We start from the raw sequence: 23,570 nt of genomic DNA on the forward strand, positions 1-23,570 counted from the left end.
AGGGACTGGCATGGAGCTGGAGCTGAGAGACTGAGAAGCTGAGAAGGAGAAGTTTATTAATCCAGCTATTCTGGGTGACTTTAATCTTTAGAGTGGCTGAATCTAGGCAAATTCTGAATTGTGGTAACAGTAAAACCTCAACATCTACATGTACAATTTCTAAGCACAATTCCTGGGGATGATCAATTTTCATTAACTCACCTTAGGACGGTGGTTAAAAGAGATGGCTACATGCTTGCTGTGGTTTAGTAGATTGGTAACTGAGTGCTTGGGGAGCAGAGGGACTGACAGATGTGAGTGGCACAGAATAGAGGTTAGAAATCAGGTCTGTTACTAGACAACTCCATAACCCATCTATTTCAGTTATTTATTCCTACACAATAAGCCATCCTTAAACTTAGTGGCTTAAACAAGAATAATCACTTTTTTACTATCTCCCATGGATTTGGGAGGCTGACCAACCAGATGGTTCAGACAATGGTTGGGGCTGGAGTTGCCTCAAAGGCTTCCTTGCATATCCAGAGGTTGGTGCCGACTGTCAGCCGGGACCTTAGCTGTCTGCCAAGACATCTACACGCAGACTTCCCAGGTGACTTGAGCTCCCCGACAGGAAGCTTGGAGTCTTGGCTCTCCACTGCCATGCCAGCCTGCTGGCACTCAAACACTGACTGCCCTACCTTGCCCAATTCCTTCCAAATCCCAGCTCTTCCTCCAGTCCAATATAACTGGTATGGGAGATGGTACTTCAAAGATGGTCGCCACTAGCAAATCTCATCTCACAAGCCCCTCGTACTAACCACTCCTCCCTCTGAGGAGTGTGTCTATGTTCTCTCCTCCTGAATCTAGGCTGGTCTGTGATACAGTGGGACTATGCTGTGACACTCTGTGACCTCTAGGGCTAGGTCACAAAAGGTCATACAGTGTTTCCCTCATTTTCTTGGGTCAGAAATATAGGCTTCCTCTTTTCTAAATGTAAATGACCATGTTTCCATTTGGGACAGAACTGACTGAATACAAATCTCAGAAAATGTCTCTTGACATGAATGTAGAAGCATTTGGCCACCCTCAGGGTACCTTCCCACCACTTACCACAGCCAATCTGGTCTTTGTCAGGACATCTTTCTTTTCAGAGAGTAACTATGACAACAGAGCATAAAGCTATGGGTCTGCAGCAGCCCTGTATTTACATACAACATGTGATGCTATAAGAACACAGAATTATGAATCAGCGTAGCATTCGCCTCTCCTTTGGTAGTGAGCAAGTTATCTGCTATTTGATTCAATTGATTTTATTAATTGGTTTTGGTTTTATTATGACTCTCTCTTAACAAGACGATTAATGTTCTCTAATCTATAGCATCGTTTTCCAAACTTACTTGAACAAAATCCCTGTATTAGTTTCCTATTGCTGCTATAACAAATTACCCCAAACTTAAGGGTTTGAACAGCCCAAATATATTATTTTACAGTCTTTAGATGGAAGTCTGGTGTAGGTCTCACCAGGCTGAAACTGAGCTGTCAGCAGGGCTGTGTTCCTTCCTTGAGTTTCAAGGGGAGGAGCCACTTCCTTGGTCATTCTGGTTTTTGGCAGAATCGAGTTCCTTGTGTTACAGGACTAAGGTGTCCACTGCATGCTGGCTGAGGGACATTCCCAGCTTCCAGAGGCTGCCCGCATTCCTCGGCTCAGGGCTGCTTGCTCTATCTGCAGAGCCAGCCATGGTGGGTCAAATCCCTTTCACGCTTTGACTCTCTCCTCCTTCCTCTGTCTCATCGCTCTCTGGCCACAACGTGGGCAGATTTTCAGCTATTAAGGGCTCATGTGATTATCCAAGATAATCTCTCATCTCAAGGTCCACACGCTCAGTCAAATGGGCGGAGTGCCCACTTATTATGTAAGACAACACAGTCCGGAGCTTAGGATGTGGACATCTTTGGGAGAGACATTATTCTGCCTCCTACAACCTTCATCCCCAGCCCCTACTAAACTAGAGTTTAATGGAATAGAGTTTAGTTAGCACTGCTCTAAAGGTATCAAAAGGGCTGAATTTTAAAAAGGAAAGAAACTCACTCTTCAGGAGCAATGACAACACCCAAAGCAATGGGTGAGCACGAGACCAGGGGCAGGTTGGATCCACCCTGTGGCTGGGGTGGGGATGCAGAAGAATAAGAGTTCAGTGATGAACCATCTTGTCCAGCCAGAGTATGAATCGGGTAGATTTCCTATTGTACTGGTTTGTCAAGAACTTGTATTTTGAATGCCTGAGGGAGAAGGGACAGTCATCACACCAGGTGCTCTCCATAATGGCAACCTGTGAAGGTGGACCCGGCATTTGAACCTGTGTGAGGTGGATTTATTTGGGGTCCCCTCATGTCCCCTTAATTGGGCTGGTGTACCTGTGCCACAGAGGCAGAAAACTAGCAGCTCGATGATTCCCTTTCTCTAGAAATTACCTTTACAGATAATGTAAGCTCAGCTTCACAGTTATGCCCCTGGCCACTCTGTCCCCCAACACACGCACACACACGCACACGCAGCACGCACACACACACACGCACACATGCACACACACGCACACTCTCCCATCCCACAGGCTCCAGAGTCCTCTATGGATCCAATCTGGACTTTTTCTAAGATCAAGTATTTGCTCTACTCTTTTCCCTTCACTTTTCTGTTTCCCTTCCTCCTATACAAGTTTTTCCTGATTAGTAAATTACGTGTATCCAAAACCCTGCCTCAGGCTCTGCTTCCAAAGAACCCAACCTAAGACGTGAGAAAGTGAATTCATAGATCAGGACGTACAAAATGGAGGCCTCCCCAGTGGCCTGGCCCATGCCCCTAATCTAACCCTACGTGAGCCTGCGCTTATGGAAGTACCTCACTGTCAAGGACACCTGACACCAGGCACAATCCTCTAATTCAGCATTCAGCTTGCCTTACCCTAGAAAACAGGACCTGCCTGCCTTACCAGAAATCCCCTGCCTTCTGGGCAATCATGACCTGCTTCCAGATTGTCTCTTCTAACACTCTATAAAACTCCCTCTTGCCCAAATCCCTTGGACAGAGAGCTCCACTGCTTCTGACACACTGTCACAAGCCTGTAACCCCCAACTGCAGTTCCCTATTTCCAAAGTCCTTGCTTTTTGCAGATTCCTGGCCTAGAGTCACACAGTACCAAGAAAACGCCTGGAGGAAATGTCCCTGAGGCACACTGTACCTGCCTCCTTCCGGGTACGTGCTTGAATAAATCAAAGGAAGCTGGATTGTTTATTTGGGGGTGGGAGTTCTGTGCCTGATTCTAAAAGACTTAGTCTGTAGGAAAGGACAAGAGGTGAGAATTAAAGTCCAAATACAATGGTCCATTCCAGTGTCAGCTCCTTGGGGACAGGGACGGTGTCCATCGTGCTCACACTGTTGCTGTGCCCAGCACAGTGGCTGACCCACAACAGATCTGCAACTTGGTGAGAAGGTGAATGAAACAGAGAAGCAATAGGAGGTGAGAGCTCTGTGAGTAAGTGGAAGAAAGTTGGGGAAAAAGGGTCTGTGCCAGGTAAGACATGTTCCTTTGCAAGCTGCTTTGTTGCTTTTCAAGCTCATCTGTGATAACTGCACTTTTCCTGGAACCTACTTATAGTGCCCAGGGATCTGTGGACTCAGGCTCTCATTTGGGAAAGTGACATTCCAGAGTACCCTTCCTCCTCCATGCAGGATGGAGATCCAGCAGCCCGCGCCTAAACCTGGAACATGCTCTGCTTCGAAAAGACCTAGTGGACCTCAAGGTTAGACCTGAATTATTTGTATTAATATATTATTTCAATTTGTACAATAAAAAACAGGTATAACTCATTTTATTTCAGTGCTCACATAAGACTAAAGCAAATTTGTGATTTACACATCAAAAAAGTCAGAAAACTAGTAAAATTAGAATTGATAATATTAATAAGACGTGACATAATACTACTTTGCTAAAACAAAATCTCTAATCATAACACAACATGGCACTGACCATCCAAGCCCACGCTCTTTTCAAATCGGCCCATCCAAGTAACCAAGGGGCACGGCCAACTTTTCTCTATTCAAATGACTTCTAAAATGCACCCTGCTGTTTTCTAGCTTTCAGCAGTACAGGCACAATAACATATTCAGTCCACCTCTATTTTCCCTTATTAGAGGAAAATAAAGTAGCTTTCCGTGCATTACCTGTAATTACAAATATAAATATGCAGCTAAAATCATGCAGTAACTGGACATTCATATAATAGAAAATATATTTATTATATAGACATTATGCATAATATTGTCAAAATGGCCATCCTGACTAAAGCAATCTACAAATTCAATGCAACCCCTATAAAATACCAACAGTATTCTTCAACAAACTGGAACAAATAGTTCTAAAATTCATATGGAACCACAAAAGACCCTGAATAGCCAAAGCAATCCTGAGAAGGAGGAATAAAGCTGGGGGGATTATGCTCCCCAACTTCAAGCTCTACTACAAAGCCACAGTAATCAAGTCAATTTGGTACTGGCACCAGAACAGACCCGTAGATCAATGGAACAGAATAGAGAGCCCAGATATAAACCCAAACATATATGGTCAGTTAATATATGATAAAGGAGCCATGGATATACAGTGGGGAAATGACAGCCTCTTCAATAATTGGTGTTGGCAAAACTGGACAGCTACATATAAGAGAATGAAACTGGATTATTGTCTAACTCCATACACACAAAAATAAACTCGAAATGGATCAGAGACCTGAATGTAAGTCATGAAACCATAAAACTCTAAGAAGAAAACATAGGCAAAAATCTCTTGAATATAAACATTGGAGCAACTTTTTTCTGAACGCATCTGCTTGGGCAAGGGAAACAAAAGCAAAAATGAACAAATGGACTACATCAAACTAAAAAGCTTCTGTACAGCAAAGGGCACCCTCAATAGAACTTGTATCCTACAGTATGGGAGAATGTATTTGTAAATGACATATCTGACAAGGGGTTAACATCCAAAATATATAAAGAACTCACATGCCTCAACACCCAAAAAGCAAATAACCTGATTAAAAAATGGCCAGAGGATATGAACAGGCAATTCTCCAAAGAAGAAATTCAGATGGCCAACAGGCACATGAAAAGATACTCCACATTGCTAATTATCAGGGAAATGCAAATTAAAACCACAGTGAGATATCACCTCACACCCGTTAGGATGGCCAACATTGAAAAGACTAGAATCAACAAGTGCTGGTGAAGATGTGGAGAAAGGGGAACCCTCCTACACTGATGGTGGGAATGTAAATTAGTTCAACCAATGTAGAAAGCAATATGGAGGTTCCTCAAAAAACTAAAAATACACATACCATTTGACCCAGGAATTCCACTCCTAGGAATTTACTCAAAGGAAACAAGATCTCTGATTCAAAAAGACATATGTACCCCTGTGTTTGTTGCAGCACTATTTACAATAGCCAAGATATGAAAGCAACCTAAGTGTCCATCAGTAGATGAATGGATAAAGAAGATGTGGTACATACACAATGGAATACTATTCAGCCATGAGAAGGAAACAAATCCTACTATTTGCAGCAGCATGGATGAAGCTAGAGGGTATTATACTCAGTGAAATAAGCCAGGCAGAGAAAGACAAGTACCAAATTATTTTCCTCATTTGTGGCATATAATAACAAAGCAAAACTGAAGGATCAAAACAGCAGCAGACTCACAGACTCCAGGAAGGGACTAGCAGTTACCAAAGGGGAGGGATGGAAGAGGGTGAGTGTGGAGGGAGGGAGAAAGGGAGAAGGGGATTGAGGGGTATTATGTTTGGTACACATGATGTGTAGGGGGGCACGGGGAAGACAGTGTAGCACAGAGAAGACAAGTAGTGACTCTGGCATCTTACTACACTGATGGACAGTGACTTCAATGGAGTATGGGGGGGACTTGATAATATGGGTGAATGTAGTAACCACAGTGTTTTTCACGTGAAACCTTTGTAAGAGTATATATCAATGATACCTTAAGAAATTTAAAAAATGCATCGAAAATCATGCAGTAACTGGACATTCAGATAACAGAATATATATTTATTATATATACATTATACATATGTATTCTTGCATATGCATATATGTATATGAGGTGATCATGAGGTTTTAATTTTAAAATAAAAAATCAAAACATTCTTTAGAAAATTTGTGGGCCTTTGAGGAACACTGCTTCAGGTATAGCCTGGTCCAGAATGCTGCTTCTCTATATAACACTTTATTTCTCCCTCTGCCATGCCCGTCACATCCAGAAGGAAATGAAATGAATTTTCTTTACTTCCCCCACTTGCGTATCCAACTGCCATATTTATTCATTTATCTATTCTAGAAAAACCCATATGCAACATTTGTTGAGCATCTATCTTAACTACTTCTTAAGAACTCTGCAGAATAGATACTGTTTTTAATATTATTATTATGCAATTGCAATATTAATATTGTTATTATGATTCTATTTTTAAAATGGGAAATCTGGGGCTCAGTGAGTTTGAGACTTGTCCCAAACTTTATGCATTGGAGGTACTGTTTTGATTTAGTTCTGTCTGACCTCAGCTCCCACATTCTTGGTCCTCGCTGTATCTCCAAGGTATTGGAAAGTGCACGGTGCATGATAGGTACTCAATAAATATCTTTTGAATGGATACAAGAACAATGAGTATTTCTGTTATACCAGTCTTCCTCTTCTCACAGCCTGGAGGAGTTGGTCTCCCCTAGTGACCCTGTATAAGCTTTATATTGCTCCCCTAGGGGCAGCAAGATCCTGGAGAAGAGTAACTTCACTTTGAAATCCCCCATTGTGCCTGGCACATATTAGGTGCCCAAATAGGTATTAACCCCAACTGACTTGACCATTAAGAAGGCATGGCCTGGCCTGGAATCTTTTTCCAAGACTAATTTAGAATTAGTAAAGAGGCCTTAGGAAGAGTGTGACAGCATGGGCTGCCAGCTAGCCTTGGTAAAGGAGCAGGAAGCTTGGGCAACCCTTAGACTCCCTCTAGGGCTGGACTCCAAGCCTGGCTATGGAATGTAGGCAAAAGCACGTGCTGCAGGGAGCAGCACAGCCACGGAGCAGCACACAAGTTCAGAGTCACTGGAGCAAGTGGTGTAAATGATGACATGGAAAGGACAGAGACCGTGTTAGAAAAATCCAGGGTGTGCAGAAGTGACAGCCCTGAAAGTTGGGTTGGGTGGAAATGACAAGCCTTCCCCCATCCCCCTTGCAGGAGGGCCTTGGAGAGTGGCTTTTCAGATGCTCTTTTAAGTCACTGAAGGAGCTACTGGATGGATCAGCTAAGGCTGGGGAGACCCTCGTGATCGTTTGCAGCACAATTGAGGCTCCCACATTCTTTCTGCCGAAGCTGCTCTTTGGGTCAGACAACACGCACTGGGAGCTTCGCGGTTCGTTTGTGTTACATTCTCCCTCTTTACTGCCCTTGTTCTTCTGCTCTTCCAAATACCGGGCTCTTGCTCACCCTCCATTCAACAGAAAACTTGCTTTCCTCCCAGACTGTTTATCATCCTCCCCATGCTGTTTTCCAGCCAGTGAAGGGCCCAGCCTGTTACGTTGGCAGTGGGCACCAAGCAGCAGGCAGCTGGACTTGCCCCATATTCTTTCCCCACCCACTTGCCTGGCAGGGGGACAGGGCCTTGCTGTCCTTCTGAAGGAGTTCCCAGATGTGTGATAAATTGCAAGGTGTTTTACCTGGACACCTTTCTGAAGCTTTCCATGCATCACTGAGATGGAGCACAGGGAGGAAATAAGTGATGTTTATGCACACCCCAGCTATGACAGACGCTGGATGAGGTGCCCAGTGGACATCAGCTGGAAATCGCCCAGCCACCTGGCAAGCTCAGTACCATCCTCACTTTGCAGACCAGGGAACCCAGATCTGCCTGAGACAGTTCAGATGATGAAGAGCAAGAACAATGTCTCAGTACTAGGTCCCTGGCCCCAGCATCCAAGTCCTCTTCACTCAAACACACTGGAGGGGCCTTAGCTTCTCCCCCAATACCCTACTCTGCAGAAGAGAGCTGGTTCTCCCTTTTCCACTCCTGCAACCAGAAATTCATGAATAAATTAATAAATTCTAGATTTGTAAAGAGTTTTAATCCACCATTCTTCTCAGATATGCTTCAGTTCAAAACAGTGTTCATTTATGCCAGATTTTCCAGGACACTTCCAATTTCATGCCGTGTTATAATTGTTAATAAATTAATTTTGTCACATCTGTGACTAAGTATGATTTTATTTTATACCATTTTAAGGCATTTCATGTACATAGATTCAGAAAACAGAAAAAAATGTTTTATGTCAGATGCCATGCCCCGATTTTTGAATCACAAAATGCATTCCCTCTCTGATGCACACACAAGTCTAGAACATGATCATGGTGGCCACTGTGCCTTAGTTCTTCTTTTAGGGGCCTTTTTTGACAAGAGGAAGTTCTCTATTCCGGGCACGGGAAGAGCTGTTGTGTGTCCCTCATTGCAGGCATAACCCCAGAATATTCCATCCCCTTCTCTAAACAGACTCTTGACCTCAGGGTATCAGCCTCCCCTCCCATACTGAGAGTCAAAATGCTTTTCTCAATCTTGCAGCAGATGGAACAGCTATTCCTGCCCTGAGGATCTCCTCCCCAAACCCTGTTCCAGGGAAATGTGGGGGAAACCTGGGTGGAGGATGAGGCTGGATGCTATGCCTGGTGCCAAAGAAAAGTCCTGCCCTTCCCAGTCACCCCCTCCAGCTGGCTCCCCTCCATCCCCATGGATGGGGCTACACATGTTGCCTCCAGCCCTGCTAAAGCCCACTCTTTCCAAATCATTGAGTCATTTCCTCTCTGAGACTCTCTCATTAAAACCTTCCTGTTTGCTTTCACTCTGGAGCTCCCCTCTGAGTTAATGTTTCCTTCCCCATCCCCACTGAGCTGTAATTAATGGCCCAGCGCCTTCCAGCTCTCCCTGCCATTGAAGTTTCCCTTCCTACTCTCATCTCTTGGCTGGAGTCTCCACACTATGTGCATATTTGTCCAAAGCCCAAGAATTCCTAAAGCTATGAGGGAAATGGATTCCTCTCCTGTCCTGCAAGGGATTGCTTGCAGGATAACTTGGGAAGGTGAGTGTCTGCACACAGGCACCAGGGAGAAAACCTTCTGACCAAGGGCTTGTCCTGGGCTCTCCTGACACAGCCAGCAGAGCAGCTTGGAATAATAAATAACCTTTGATGAATGCACTCTGGGCTGCTCGGCCTTGAGCAGCTGCTGAGTCCCCCCAGAAGATGGCTGTGGTCTCCAGAAAGCCCATTTGGAGGGTGGCATGCACATCTGCTACCTGCTGACTTGGGAACAGTTTGCTGTGCAGTCAGCAGCAACAGGCAGGACTCTGTGGGGTAGAAGAGGCAGAAGATTTGGAGGCCTTTTGATTCAGTGATGAGATGATGAGCAGAAAGCAGAGAGAGAGCAGAAATGATCATGGTGAACACTGCACCGTAGTTGCTCTTCTGTCAGGTTTAATTTTTTTAGGGAGCCTGTTCTCTATCCCAGGCACACAGAAATGCGGTATATTTCTCATTGCAGGCACAGCCCCAGAATATTCCATCTCCTTCTCCAAACAGATTCTTGATAAAATGGAATGTTATGGGCTGTACTGAGAATGGTGCCCTTTTTGCCCTGTGGGTATTTGATAAATGTTCATTGAAGCAAGTCAAGCTGAAGTTCAAGATGTTCATGTGACAGCCAGAAAAAAGATGGCAGTGTGCAAAGTGAGGCAGAAATCTCCTTCCCAAATCACATAAAACATGAAAACACAGAAAATACAACTAATCCTGAAAAAGTGAACTGAAGACTGCAGAAGAGACTGCCTACATTTGGGGAGGAAGAGAAGACCTCACAGAAAAAGGTAAAGTGGCAAAGCTGTGATCCAGCAGGACCCAAGCCCTCCCCAACCCCAGCCTACAGGTGGGAGGAAGAGGAATGGAGCAGGGAGGGAGTAGAAGCCTAGGGCCGCTGAACACCCAGCCCTGGAGATCTGCTCTAGGAGCATGAATCCACATTACATGGTGCCCTGGAGATTAGTGGGGTTAGAAAGCAAAGACAGAACACTCAGAGAGGCTGAGATTCCAGCTGCTTGTGGAGAACAGGTACGCACAACCAGCCCCCAGAACAAAAGAAAGGCAGGCAGTTTGAAGGACTTGCCAGCAGCAAGAGGGGTGGTAAAGGGGCAAAGATTACACAGAGGTCTTTGTTCAGGAGAAAGGGCAGGTGACAAGACCTTCCCAGCCTGCTCAGCCCAGCAGGTTGGAAACTCTCAGGAGCTTCAGATGCTCCATCACACTGGGTGGAAACACAGCCCTCAGACCCCCCACAGTGGTACACAGCCTGTTGCCCATTCCTCCCGGCAGCGGCTGGTCCTGCTCAGCTGCTGACCTTCCAAGGTGCCAGGCCTGCCTGAGGGTGGCCCCACCCATGGCAGCTAGAGGGGCATAGCACAGAGGCTCCTCCCTGTACGCTTGGCCCATGGGACCTGACAGTGAAGTCAGGTGTTACCGCGGGAAGGCAGGAAACCCTCCCAGCTGAGCTCTTTCCTCCCAGCAGGTTCCGCTCACCAGCAATGACTGTTATTACTGTAGGTGCAGGGCTGCCCCAGAGAGTATTTTCCCTGCTCATCCCATCAGCTGATGGCCCACACAACTCACTAAAAAGAAGGAAGAAAGACATATACCATCGCTTGCCAACAGCTGGGGCTCCCGCTCAGGAAATTGAGCTTCTGGGCACTAGAGGGCGCCACGCACACAAAGTGATTATTCCATAGGAAACATTAAGTAGCAAAGGAATTTGGTCCAAACAAAATTACCAGAAGAAACACCAGAAAGAGGGCTTAGTGAAACTGAAATCACCAATCTTCCTGGTAGTATTTCAAAATAAAAGTCATAAACATGTTTACAGAGATACAGAAAAATATTCAAGATCTTGGGGAGGACTTCAACAAAGAGAGAAATTTTGAGAAATACAGTATTTGAAATGAGACATATACTGGAGGCATTTAAGAGTAGATTAGATGAGGTAGAGGAGCTGGAAATGAAATAAAAATTAGAGAACAGGAAAACAAAGAAACTGAGGCACAGAGAGAAAAAGGATCTCTGGGAATGAAAGAATAATAAGAGAGCTGTACAACCAATCCAAATGGAACAATAGTCACATAATAGGGGCACCAGGATGATGAGAGAAAGACAAAGGGATAGAAATTCTCTTTGAGGAAAAAATTGTTGAAAACTTCCCTAATGTGGGGAAGGAAATAGTCACTCAGATCATGGAAGAGCAAAGATCTCCCAATGCAAGGAACCCTAGGAAGACAACACCAAGAAATATAATAATTAAAATGGCAAAAATCAAGGACAAGGAGAGAGTATTGAAAGCAACCAGGGAGAGAAAAAAAAACACTTACAAAGGAAACCCCATCAGGCTATCAGCGGACTTCTCAGCAGAAACCTTATAGGCCAGAAGGGAGTGGCATGATATATTTAATGCCATGAAACAGAAGGGCCTCCAAGTAAGAATACCTGGTAAGATTATCATATAAATTTGAAGCAGGGATTAAAGAATTTCCAGATAAGGAAAATTTTAAGGAATTTACCTCCCACAAACCATTTCTACAGTGTATTTTAAAGGGACTGCTGTAGATTGAAGTGCTCCTAAGGCTAAATAGCTGTCACCAGACAAAATAAAACCACAGTAAAGGAAGTAGACCAATTAATTACTAAGTAAATGCAAAATTAAATGAACTATGCAAAAAGTTAGTCAAGGGATATGACACCTAATATATAAAGAGTGGAGGAAGAGGAAGACGAAGGGGAGGAAAAAACCCTTTAGATTGTGTTTGAAATAGCATAATAAGCAAGTTAAGACAGACTGTTAGATAGTAAGGAAGCTATCCTTGAATCCTTAGTAACCACAAACCTAAAGCCTACAATGGCAGTAAGTACATATCACCCTAAATGTAAATGGATTGAATGCACTAATCAAAAGGCATAGACTTACAGAATGGATAAAAAATTACAAGACCTATCTATATATGCTGCCAACAAGAGACTCATTTTAAAACCAAAGACATACACAGACTAAAAGTGAAGGGATGGAGAAAAATATTTCATGCAAACAATGGGGAGAAAAAAGCAGGAGTAGGAGTACTTAGACAAATAGACTTCAAAACAAAGAAAATAACAAGAGACAAAGAAGGACATTACATAATGATAAAGGGGTCTGTCCAACAAGAGAATATAACCATTGTAAATATCTATGCACCCAATACAGAAGCACCTAAATATGTGAAACAAATACTAACAGAATTAAAGAGGGAAATGGAATGTAATGCATAGATGCAAAAATACTCAACAAAATATTCTCAAACTGAACTCAAAAATACATCAAAAAGATCATCCATCATGATCAAGTAGGATTTATTCCATAGATGCAAGGATGGTACAATATTCAAAAATCCATCAACATCATCCACCACGTCAACAAAGAGAAGGACAAAATCACATGATCATCTCAGTAGATGCTGAAAAAGCATTAGACAAAATTCAAAATCCACTCATGACAAAAACTCAACAAAATGGGTATAGAGGATAAGTACCTCAACATAATAAAGGCCATATATGACAAACCCACAGCCAACATTATACTTAACAGCGAGAAGCTGAAAGCTTTTCCTTTAAGATTGGGAACAACACAAGGATGCCCACTCTCCCCACTTCTATTCTACATAGTACAGGAGGTCCTAGCCACAGCAATCAGACAACACAAAGAAATACAAGGCATCCAGATTGGCAAGGAAGAAGTTAAACTCTCCCTGTCTGAAGATGACATGATATTGTACATAAAAAGCCCTAAAGAATCCACTCCAAAACTACTAGATCTAATATCTGAATTCAGCAAAGTTGCAGGATACAAAATTAATACACAGAAATCTGTGGCATTCCTATACACTAATGATGAACTAGCAGAGAGAGAAATCGGGAAAACAATTCCATTCACAATTGCATCAAAAGAATAAAATACCTAGGACTAAACCTAACCAATGAAGTGAAAGACCTATACTCTGAAAACTACAAGACACTCATGAGAGAAATTAAAGAAGACACCAATAAATTGAAATACATCCTATGCTCAGGGATAGGAAGAATTAATATTGTCAAAATGGCCATTCTGCCTAAAGCAATCTACAAACTCAATGCAATCCCTGAAAAATACCAACAGCATTCTTTGGCAAACTAGAACAAATAGTTCTAAAATTCATATGAAACCACAAAAGACCCTGAAAATCCAAAGCAATCCTAAGAAGGAAGAACAAAGCTGGGGGAATTACTCTCCCTAACTTCAAGCTCTACTACAAAGCCACAGTAATCAAAACAATTTGTTTCTGGCACAAGAACATACCCATAGACCAATGCAACAGAATAGAGAGCCCAGATATAAACCCACACATATATGGCCAATTAATCTCTTGAATATAAACATGAGAAACTGTTTCCTGAACACACCTCCTCAGCTTGAGAAACAAAACGAAAAATGAACAAGTGGGACTACATCAAACTAAAAAGCTTCTATACAGTAAAGGACACCATCAGCAGAACAAAAAGGCATCCTACAGGGTGGGAGAATATATTCGTAAATGACATATCTGATAAGGAGTTAACATCCAAAACATATAAAGAACTCACATACCTCAACAACCAAAAGGCAAATAACCTGATTAAAAAATGGACGGAGTATCTGAACAGACACTTCTCCAAAGAAGAAATTCAGAGGGCCAACAGACACATGAAAAGATGTTCCACATTGCTAATTATCAGAGAAATGCAAATTAAAACCACAATGAGATATCACTTCACTCTAGTTAGGATGGACAACATCCAAAAGACAAGGAACAACAACTGCTGGTGAGGATGTGGAGAAAGAGGAACCCTTCTACATGTTGGTGGGAATGTAAACTAGTTCAACCATTGTGGAAAGCAATATGGAGGTTCCTCAAAAAACTAAAAATAGAAATACCATATGACCCAAAAGTCCACTCCTAGGAATTTACCTGAAGAAAACAAGGTCCCTGATTCAAAAACAACATATGCACCCCTATGTTTATTGCAGCACTGTTTACAATAGCCAAGATATGGAAGCAACCCAAGTGTGTCATTAGTAGATGAATAGATAAAGAAGAGGTGGTACATATACACAATGGAATATTATTTAGCCATAAGAAGAAAACAAATCCTACTATTTGCAACAACATGGGTGGAGCTAGAGTGTATTACACTCAGTGAAATAAGCCAGGTGGAGAAAGACAAATACCAAATGATTTCACTCATTTCTGGAGTATAACAACAAAGCAAAACTGAAAGAACAAAACAGCAGCAGACTTACAGACTCCAAGGGGGGCTTAGCAGTTACCAAAGGGGAGGTGTTGAGGAGCATGGGTAGCGAGGGAGAAGGGGAGTAAGACGCACTATAATTCACAATCACAATATAGGTAGGTCATGGGGAAGGCAGTACAACATGGAGAAGACAAGTAATGACTCTCTAGCATCACACTCATGGACAGTGACTGCAATGGGGGTGAGGGGTAAGGACTTGATAATATGGGTGAATGTTGAAACCACAGTGTTCATGTGAAACCTTCACTAGATTGGATATCAATGATACTTTAATAAAAAAGTTAATAAATATTTTTTTTAAAGTATACATGACAGAAGTGATGGACCATAAACTCATCTGTTGACTCAAAACCTTGTGCTGTCTGTTCACTTCATCACACTGCCTGTCATTATGACAAGCCCTTGGGAGAAATTCCCAGGGTGATGGGTCTTTGGCCAGGCCTCACATTTCTCATGTGGGTGGCCCCCTGCTCCAGTAATGTGTGAGGCCCACACCATCTAGAGACTGTTATTGTGTCTTTGCAGGACTCTAAAACCAGCACACTACCACGTGGAAAAACTGCCCTCCAAGTATTTTTATAACGCTAATCATCAACCAGTGTGGTGACTCCAACAGAAGGCAAGAATTGCACGGTTCCAGGCCAGGCTCCTTCCCTCTGACTCGGTCTCACCTGAGGGGGATCGCCCCTGGGCAAGGTTACTCTGGATTCAGTGAGACCTAATAACAGCAATGGAACATCAGGGGTAAAAGAGTTTTATACCAAGCTTTATTCTCATGGTGGCAGATTGATTGCTGGAATCACATCTACATCTGGAAAGTTAGCAACCCGTCTGTCTCTGCCTCTAGACAGGGCACTGGGTACCCTAAAAAACACTGAGGGAGGATCCCCAAAGAGAGACAAATGTAAAAGGAGACCCCCTGAGAGATTTGCTGATCTGCCCAGGACAGAGTTGGTCTGCAGCCTCTCTTTGAGGCATAGGAAAACTGTAGCCCGTGGCCTGGTACATGGGCAGGTGTGGGCAGGGTGGGAGGGATGCCACTACAGAAGGGACATCTGGAACATATGATGTCAATGTCAAGAAGGCCACAGGAAGGTGATCATTAGGCCAGGCTGGGGCTGCAAGGTCACCATGGGACCATGAACTCTGGGTCAGAGCACCACCAGCTAACGTTGAAGCTGCCAGAAACAGCAGGGCGACCCCTGCCTCTTGCATTGTCCCTGCAACGCTCTCTCCTACAAAGCTCAACAGGTGCTCTTGTGAAGGAGAAATCCTTAAAGGAATTCTGTCTGCTATTGCACAGCAAGTATTGCAGGATGCATCTGAGTGGCAATAAATTGCTAAGAGTACCCTGGTGAGAATGATTTATTCTCAGAATAGTCAGATTCCTAGAGAAGGAAGGTAGAAGGGTTGGTGCCAGGAGCTGTGGGCAGAGGGAAGTAGAGTTGTTGTTTAATGGGTACAGAGTTTCAGGTTGGGAAAATGAAAAAGTTCTGGAGAAGGCTGGTGGTGATGGTTTTTTACAATGACATGAATACCTTATGCCACTGAATTGTACATTCAAAAGGGTTAAAATGGTAAATTTATGTTATATATATTCTACCACAATTTAAAAAAAGATCAATTCGTGGTCACCACATTCATCTCTCATCTCTGATCCTCTCTGTATATCTACTTTCTTCTTCCTTTCTGTTTTTCAATCCACATTCTAAAAACTGTGGCCACCAATAGTGCCTGACCTAAAACAGCTCTCCTTTTCTCAAGAAACCAGAACAGACTGAGTGTGGATTCTCACAGTTCCCTCTTGCAGATTCTCCTAAAATTTCCCAATTTTCCTGGAAGTGTGGTCCAATGCTCCCATTGACCATTTGCACCAGTATCATCTGTTATAGACCTATTTTCAGAACCATCTGTGTGTGGTTTTAATGATGGGATGGAAGGCGAGGACGCTGTACTGACAAAACAAAAGAATCTAATCATTTAAGGACTCCCCTTCCCTCCCTACCAGTTTTAATTAAATAGGGAAGCCAGTCAAAAATAAATATTAAGAAATTCACATTAAGCATGAAACCAATTCATAAAATGATGCCAGATTAGTCAAATATGTTTTCTCCTTTCCACCTGTGCTAGTAGTCTGAATTAATAATAAAGGCATATGGCAGAATAATCAGAATTATTTATCAAGCTAATTAACCATATATAGTTTCCTAAGTGGCCACAAAATGGCAGAAATGTTTATATACACAGTGAAATTTAAAAATTAATTGTGGTTATTACAGTTATTATCTTTTTTTTCTTTTTTTTTTTTTGCAGGTATAATTCTTTGAAATGACATATATTCCCATCAGGTGCTTCAGAGAAGCACTGGCCTTTTTCTTGACAGGCAATGTGCATATTGGCACCAGATTATTGGATGGAAAAATACAGGCATTTTCCAAGCCTCAAACACAGGAGTGTGCCATCTATTAATTTGGATTTCTTCCTTAACTATCGTCATACCAATATGTGGTGGTTTTTCTAAGAAGAAATCAATCCAAATACGTCTTTGGACTCAGAATCCAGGAAGCCTGGGTTTTATCTCTGACTTGGTCACAGATGCAGTGAAAATGGGTAAGTCACTTCCATCTTTGTCTGAATTTCGCCATCTGGCAAATGTAGATTCTGACACTCACCATCAGACAATGTTTGCAAAATGTTTGATGGTCCGTGCTGTTAGATGGTATATAATTGCAAGCTCTTGGATCATTTTCTCTAATCCTAAAAATTCTTCTCTTTTCTAGAAACTATTTTTAAATTAAAAATATCTCTTTTAAAGTATGAGCATATGGCAATAAAAATTCAGTTGATGCTGGAGAATAATTTTCTTCTTAAGGTAAGGTCTTTCTCTAAAGCATTTCCCAGAGGTAACAGCTTAAATTTTTTCTGTTTGAATCCTTCTGAGGCCAACCTCCACACAATAATTTATTACCTTCTTATTTTCAATGTATCACCTTCAAAGTATATCTGATGGGCCCCTTATGAAAAATGAGGATCCTGGTTTATTTACACTTTTCTTCAGTAACCACTGCCAGATACATTTCATTTTTTATTCTTTTATTAGATACTTCTATAGCCTTACACAATATAGTTGACCCTCCATTTTTTGATCTATCAGTTTTGGACAGTCTCTCTTGACTTCCTCTAAGATGATCCAGGTGGCAGTTACCTGAGTGTATACACATATCAAAATTCATCAAGATGTACACTGCTCTTGTACATTTTATTGTATGTACCTCAGTATTTAAAAACTGTTTTAAAAAGGTCAATCCATTTTCTACCAGCAAAGGAGAAGTGGGAATTTCAAATTAAAAACAATACCATTTGCATTAGCACAACTAAAAAAATTAATATTTTGGTTTAAATCTAACAAAAACTGCACAAGATCCTTAAGAGGAAAACTACAAAACTCTGAGAATGAAATCAAAGAAGAACTGAATAAACTAGTTTATAAATGAAGTAATTGGAGAGAGATTCAGTATTGTCAGTTCTTCCAAACTTCATGGATAGAAATGCAACCCAAATCAATATCCCAGCAAGTTATCTTGTGGATATTGATAAACTGATTCTAAAATTCATATAGAGGAGAAAAAAACTCAGAATAGCCAATACAACATTGAAGGAGAAGAATAAAGTTGGAAGACTGACACCACCCAACTTCAGGACCTACTAAAAAGCTGTGGTAATCAAGACAGTGTGATATTGGTGAAAGAGTTATCAAAATAAATCAATATAACAGAATAGAGAGCCCATAAACATATCCAAATAAATATAGTTAACTGATCTTGCACAAAGGAGTAAAAGCAGTGTAGTAAAAGGTAGTCTTATCAGCAAATACTATGGGAACAACTGGACACCCACATGCCAAAAAAGAAAAAATGAGCCTATATGTAGACCTTACACCCTTCACAAAAATTAACTCAAAATAGACCACAGATGTAAAAGTAAAACACAGAACTGTAAAACTAGAAGATGACATGGGAGAAAGTCTAGAAGATTTGGATATGGCAAAGACTTCTTAGATACACCACCAAAGGCGTGATCCATGAAGGAAATCATTGATAAACTGGATTTCATTTTTTAAAAAATTTGCCATGTGAAAGACAATGTCAAGAGACTGAGATGACAAGCCACAGACTGGGAGAAAATATCTGCAAAAGACACATCTAATAGAGGATTGACACATCTGTTAAAGAACAGTGGAGGCCAAAGGCTCCCACGGCCTCCTCTGCAGCAGTGCTCACCTCACTGACTGTGTGACTTGGCAAAGAGGCAGCTTCCTGCTGCCATCTCTGCCTCCAGGAGGGAAGACAGACCAGACTCAACAAGAGACCAATTCACTGCCACCTTCTCTTGGCCCTTTCTTTCTATCTGTGTTTTACCAATCCTGGTCCCATGTCCCTGAAGCCTCTCCCTCAAATCTGAAAAACAGAGGATGAAAGAAAGCAAGAAATTAACTTTAAACATTTCTATCTTGATGCTGCACCTGAGGTCCCATGTGCACTGCAGACAAGGGTTGGATATGTTATCATGTACAAAAGCCAGCCTAGGATGAATTACTTCACTGGATGTGGAAATTACAAGGAGTACTTAGATGCTAGCTGACTTTGGCACAGACCAAGTGGATTAATCACTATGGTGTAAAACAAAGTCCAGATGAAACAAAGTAAGCCTAGCAATTTCAGCTGGAGAGGGCAGTGTAAACACTTCAGAAACAACCAGGCAAAAGATATAAACTATGGATAGCAGCCATTTCCAAAGCCACAGCAAATTCAGGGACCAGCTTCCAAGAGAATATTTTATCCAGGGCAAGCAGATCTAAGATTAAACTCCTAAGATCATATAGCCTGTTGTATCTACCAGTCCATGGTTATCAAAAAAGTAAAAATGCTTTTCCATGGGAAAAGCATTCTCAACTCCTTTTTTTTTTCTTTAATCTGTTTACCCTGATCTAAAATTGGCTCCTACCAAGAAGACAACAAGGAAGACATGACTAATATTTGGAGAGGAAGCAAATCCGCCTTACCTTGGCAATACAACATTAGAAGTAGCCATCAGGGGTGACTGGTTCTTAGCAAGATGATAATAATGTCATAAAATTAATAAGATTTCCAAGCTAAATGGAAAATAAAAATATAAAACATGGTGATGATAATACAATAATTACAGCAATATTTAAACTTACTATGTCCAGGAAGTATTCCAAATACCTTGCATGTTTTAACTCATTGACTCCCAACAATAACCCTATAAGGTAGTTCCAATCAATATTCCCATTATTCAAAAGAGAAAACCGAGGATAGAGACCAAGTCTCTCATTTGACACTTTTCAATCCTGGGGCTAAGGTTGGTGAGGAATCTTGCATATAGTTACCGAAGTTTGTTTTATTTGCCTTCAGACTTCCTTCTTCATAAACTCTTCCTCTTCATTCCATTTCAGGTGCTTGATTTCCTTTTTCTTTTTAAATAAAGAAACCTATTTTCAGGAAAAGATCCCATATCAACCATTTACCCCAAATGTTGTTGACACCAAATCCAATGTTCAATTCTCCATCTTTCCCTCACTTGTTCCATCAACAGCATTTGATATAGTTGATCACTGTTTCCCATCCTCCTTGGAAATCCTTTCTTCCTTTGGCTTCTGGTACGTGTTCTCCCTTGAATGTCTTTCTGCTTCAGTGGCTGTTATTTCTGTCTCTTTTACTGATTACTTTCTTTGCCCTGATTCTAAGCCTGGGACTAAGTCATTGGGCCTCTTCTCTTCCATAAGTACACTCATTCCCTTGGTGCTTCCTTCTAGTCACATGGCTGTAAATATGAATCCTGAGCGTATATTTCCAGTTAGCATTTTGTCCCAGAAACCCAGACACATATATTCAGTAGCCCACTTGGATGACTAAGACATCTCAAACCTACTATGACCAAAACCAAAGGTGTGATTCTCCTACCAAACCTGCTTCTCTCACAGTCCTCCTCACACCAGGAAATGGTTACTCAAGCCTCCCAGTCACTTATATTAAGAATTTTGAAGTCATCCTTGACTCCTCCCTTAATCCTGTATTCATATGAACAAATCCTGTGGCTCTACTATCAGCGTATATCTACAATTCAGTGCCTCCTCACCGTCTCTGCAACTGTTCCACAGGTCTGACCGAAGCCTCCACTCTCCTGTCTGGGTTGTTATAATCGCATCTTAATGCTCTGCTCTTCTACCCCTGGCCCACCACAACAGCGAGAGGGATACGTGGAAAGTGTATGTCAAAATCCTCCAATGGCTTCATATGTCACTCAGAGCAATGAACAAATCCCTTCAGTGTTTCGCAGCCGTATGTGCTTGGCAAGTGCCCTAACCTCACCTAAATCTAACAAAGACCTCTCTCCTGTAACTTCTCTTAGTTCCCTTGTTCTTGGTCTCTTTTCTGGTCTAGAATGATGAGCCATGCCCTTACCTCAGGGTCTTTCCCCATGCTCTCATTCTGGAATACTCTTTCACAGACATATGCACATCTGGTGTTCACTCTTACTTTGCTTATTTTTTTATTGCACTCAAAAGTCACCTTATCAGAGAAGCCACCTACTATAAATAACAACCCAGCATTTCTGCACTTCTGATACCCTTTATCAGGGTAAGCAGTTAGCAATTACATGTAAGCCTTAGCAATCACAAACACTTGGTTATTATGTTTAACCTTTTATTGTTGGTCTCTCCCAATTAAATATAAGCCACAAGAAGGCAGAGACTTTGGTTATTCTGTTCACTATAATATCCCCAGTACCTAAAACAGTACCTGACATATGGAGTGAACGAATGAAGGAAGGAAGTTAAATCAGACTGTGACCTACTGCAGGACTACTTATAATTAAGACTTATCCCTCATTGCATAAATAAAGGCATCTCTCCTATCTAGGGACTTCAGGGTATGGTGAGAGTAAATGAGATTATTTTTATGGGGTCCTGACTCTGCCTTCATATGGATCCACCCTGAGTACTGTTTCTCAAAAGAATTCACTTTGAAAATAAAATTAATGATAAAATGGTGGTTATATTGCTTTAGGTTGGGCAGGATTCTTTCAGGCATCAAAATAAGTTGATTATTTTGGCCACTGGTTGGACTAGAGTCTTTGTGTGCGGTATGCTGTGGGAAGCCTCCCACCCAGCCTTCACATCCTGGGAGAAAAACCTGAACAACTGAAAGTACAATGGCCACAACTATTCTCTGGGAACTGGGGCTGAGTCCCCTCATTAAGAAAGCACACCGCACAAACCCACTCCTCAGTAGCCATGAGCGTGCCTGCCGTGGAGACCCACCTGCATCACAGACCTCATGGCAGATGATCACAGGGTCCCAGGAAGACAGCCGCTGAAGAGGCCAAGAGTTTGGTTTCCTTAAGGGCTGTGTTTGTTTGTTTTTAACCTTGGCCCATTCAGCAACTGTTAGTAACTGTTCCATCTCTCCTCAGCCACAGTGTTGTGCAGGGCCGAGCATCCGTTAGTGAGCACCTGACTTACAGTACCTTTCCTCTCCCTTTATGTTGATGGGCTTGGTGTGATTGCGCTTGATTAGGGTAAACAGAAAAGGAGATTTCAATGAGTTCTTGTTTCTAAGGAAAGGAAACCCTGGTGATGCCCCACCCATGTCCCTTCCACCTACCCTGGAGAGCACCTGCCTACAGTCCCCGCACAGCGGTGGATGCCATGACTCTCCTGTCCTGAGGGCATTGTCTGGGTGCAGGACTAAAATCAGCCATGCTCCCTTCCACTCTAAGGAGTGGAGCAGGCCGGGAGCCCATGCTTCTGAGGCAGCCCTCAACCAGTGAGGGGTGGAGGTACGTGGGTAAAGAGTTTAGTTTTCTGTTCCCTCAGAGCAACCATTCTCAGGTGGGTTCCGTCCATTTTCTTACAAGGTCCCCAGAAGTATTAAACCCAAGTCGCCTGCAATTCATTAACTCATAATTTATTGGTTTTACCCCCTTTATATCTCATTTTTCTACCCCTTCAATGTCCTTCCTAGAATTCCACCCCAAATAAATTACTTGTACTGAAATTCTTTTCTCAGAGTCTGATTTTGGGGAATCCGAACTGAGATAGAGGCATATTTTGCTACCTGAAATGCCCTGGGCCTAAGCGCTCTTGAGGAAAGAAAGGACTTGGAGCTACAGAATATCTGATCCTGCCATTGCTGCTACCACTTAGGAGTTATCAATGAGCTGCATGGAGTGATAAGGCAAGGCCGAGAATGGTGATGTATTTTAATCACTTGGATAATAATACAGTTATTTGTTGGTTAGTAAGTATCGAAGCAATGATACTCATTTATTCAGTTATGTTATTGACTTAAGTACACAGATAATACAGATAGAAGTTATCAATATGAATAATAGTAACACATGTTATCATTTGGATGATGATCAGATTAGTTGTATGTTATTGGGTAGTTTTAAGAAATAATGCTCACTTACGAATTTAATTTATTGAATTTTAGAACATATGTTCAGGAAGTTCTAGATATGAGGAAGCTTTAAAAATTTCTGGAAATCTGTAGGAAGGTCCCTTTGAATCTTTGCCAAGTATTGGGCATCACAAAGAGTGAAATTGCACAAAACTGTTCTAAGAGTGGTGAGGAGTTTTTGGCTTGCATAGGAATCAAAGTGTTCAAATTCTGATCATCCATAGTGGAGAATCTTTGGAAATCACTGGAGCATTTCATGGGTATTCCTGAGAGGTCACACCTTAGAAGTAGGACTAAACTATTTCTGAAGTAAAACCACTTTAGGGGGGCGGAGCCAACATGGCGGCGTGAGTAGGACAGTGGGAATCTCCTCCCAAACACATATATACTTTTGAAAATACAACAAACACAACTAGCCCTAAAAGAGAGACCAGAAGACGCAAGACAGTGGCCAGACTGCAGCTACACCAGCGAGAACCCAGCGACTGGTGAAAGGGGTAAGATACAAGCCCCGGCCCGGCGGGACCCTAGCGCCCCTCCCCCCAGCTCCCGGCGGGAGAACAATAGGCAGAGCGGGAGGGAGACGGAGCCCAGGACTGCCGAACACC

The 23,570-nt window shown here is 42.2% G+C and overlaps 1 long non-coding RNA gene across 1 annotated transcript; it reads left to right on the forward strand.

Annotated features, from left to right (window-relative positions):
- The first annotated feature begins 2,554 nt into the window (after positions 1 to 2,554).
- LOC118926071 (uncharacterized) lies at positions 2,555 to 22,695 on the forward strand. Its single transcript, XR_008999382.1, has 3 exons — positions 2,555 to 3,777; positions 16,790 to 17,086; positions 22,570 to 22,695. It is a non-coding gene; the product is annotated as an uncharacterized LOC118926071 (long non-coding RNA).
- The last annotated feature ends 875 nt before the right edge of the window (positions 22,696 to 23,570 follow it).

This window comes from Manis pentadactyla, chromosome 9, assembly GCF_030020395.1.
Source record: "Manis pentadactyla isolate mManPen7 chromosome 9, mManPen7.hap1, whole genome shotgun sequence".
NCBI lineage: Eukaryota > Metazoa > Chordata > Mammalia > Pholidota > Manidae > Manis > Manis pentadactyla.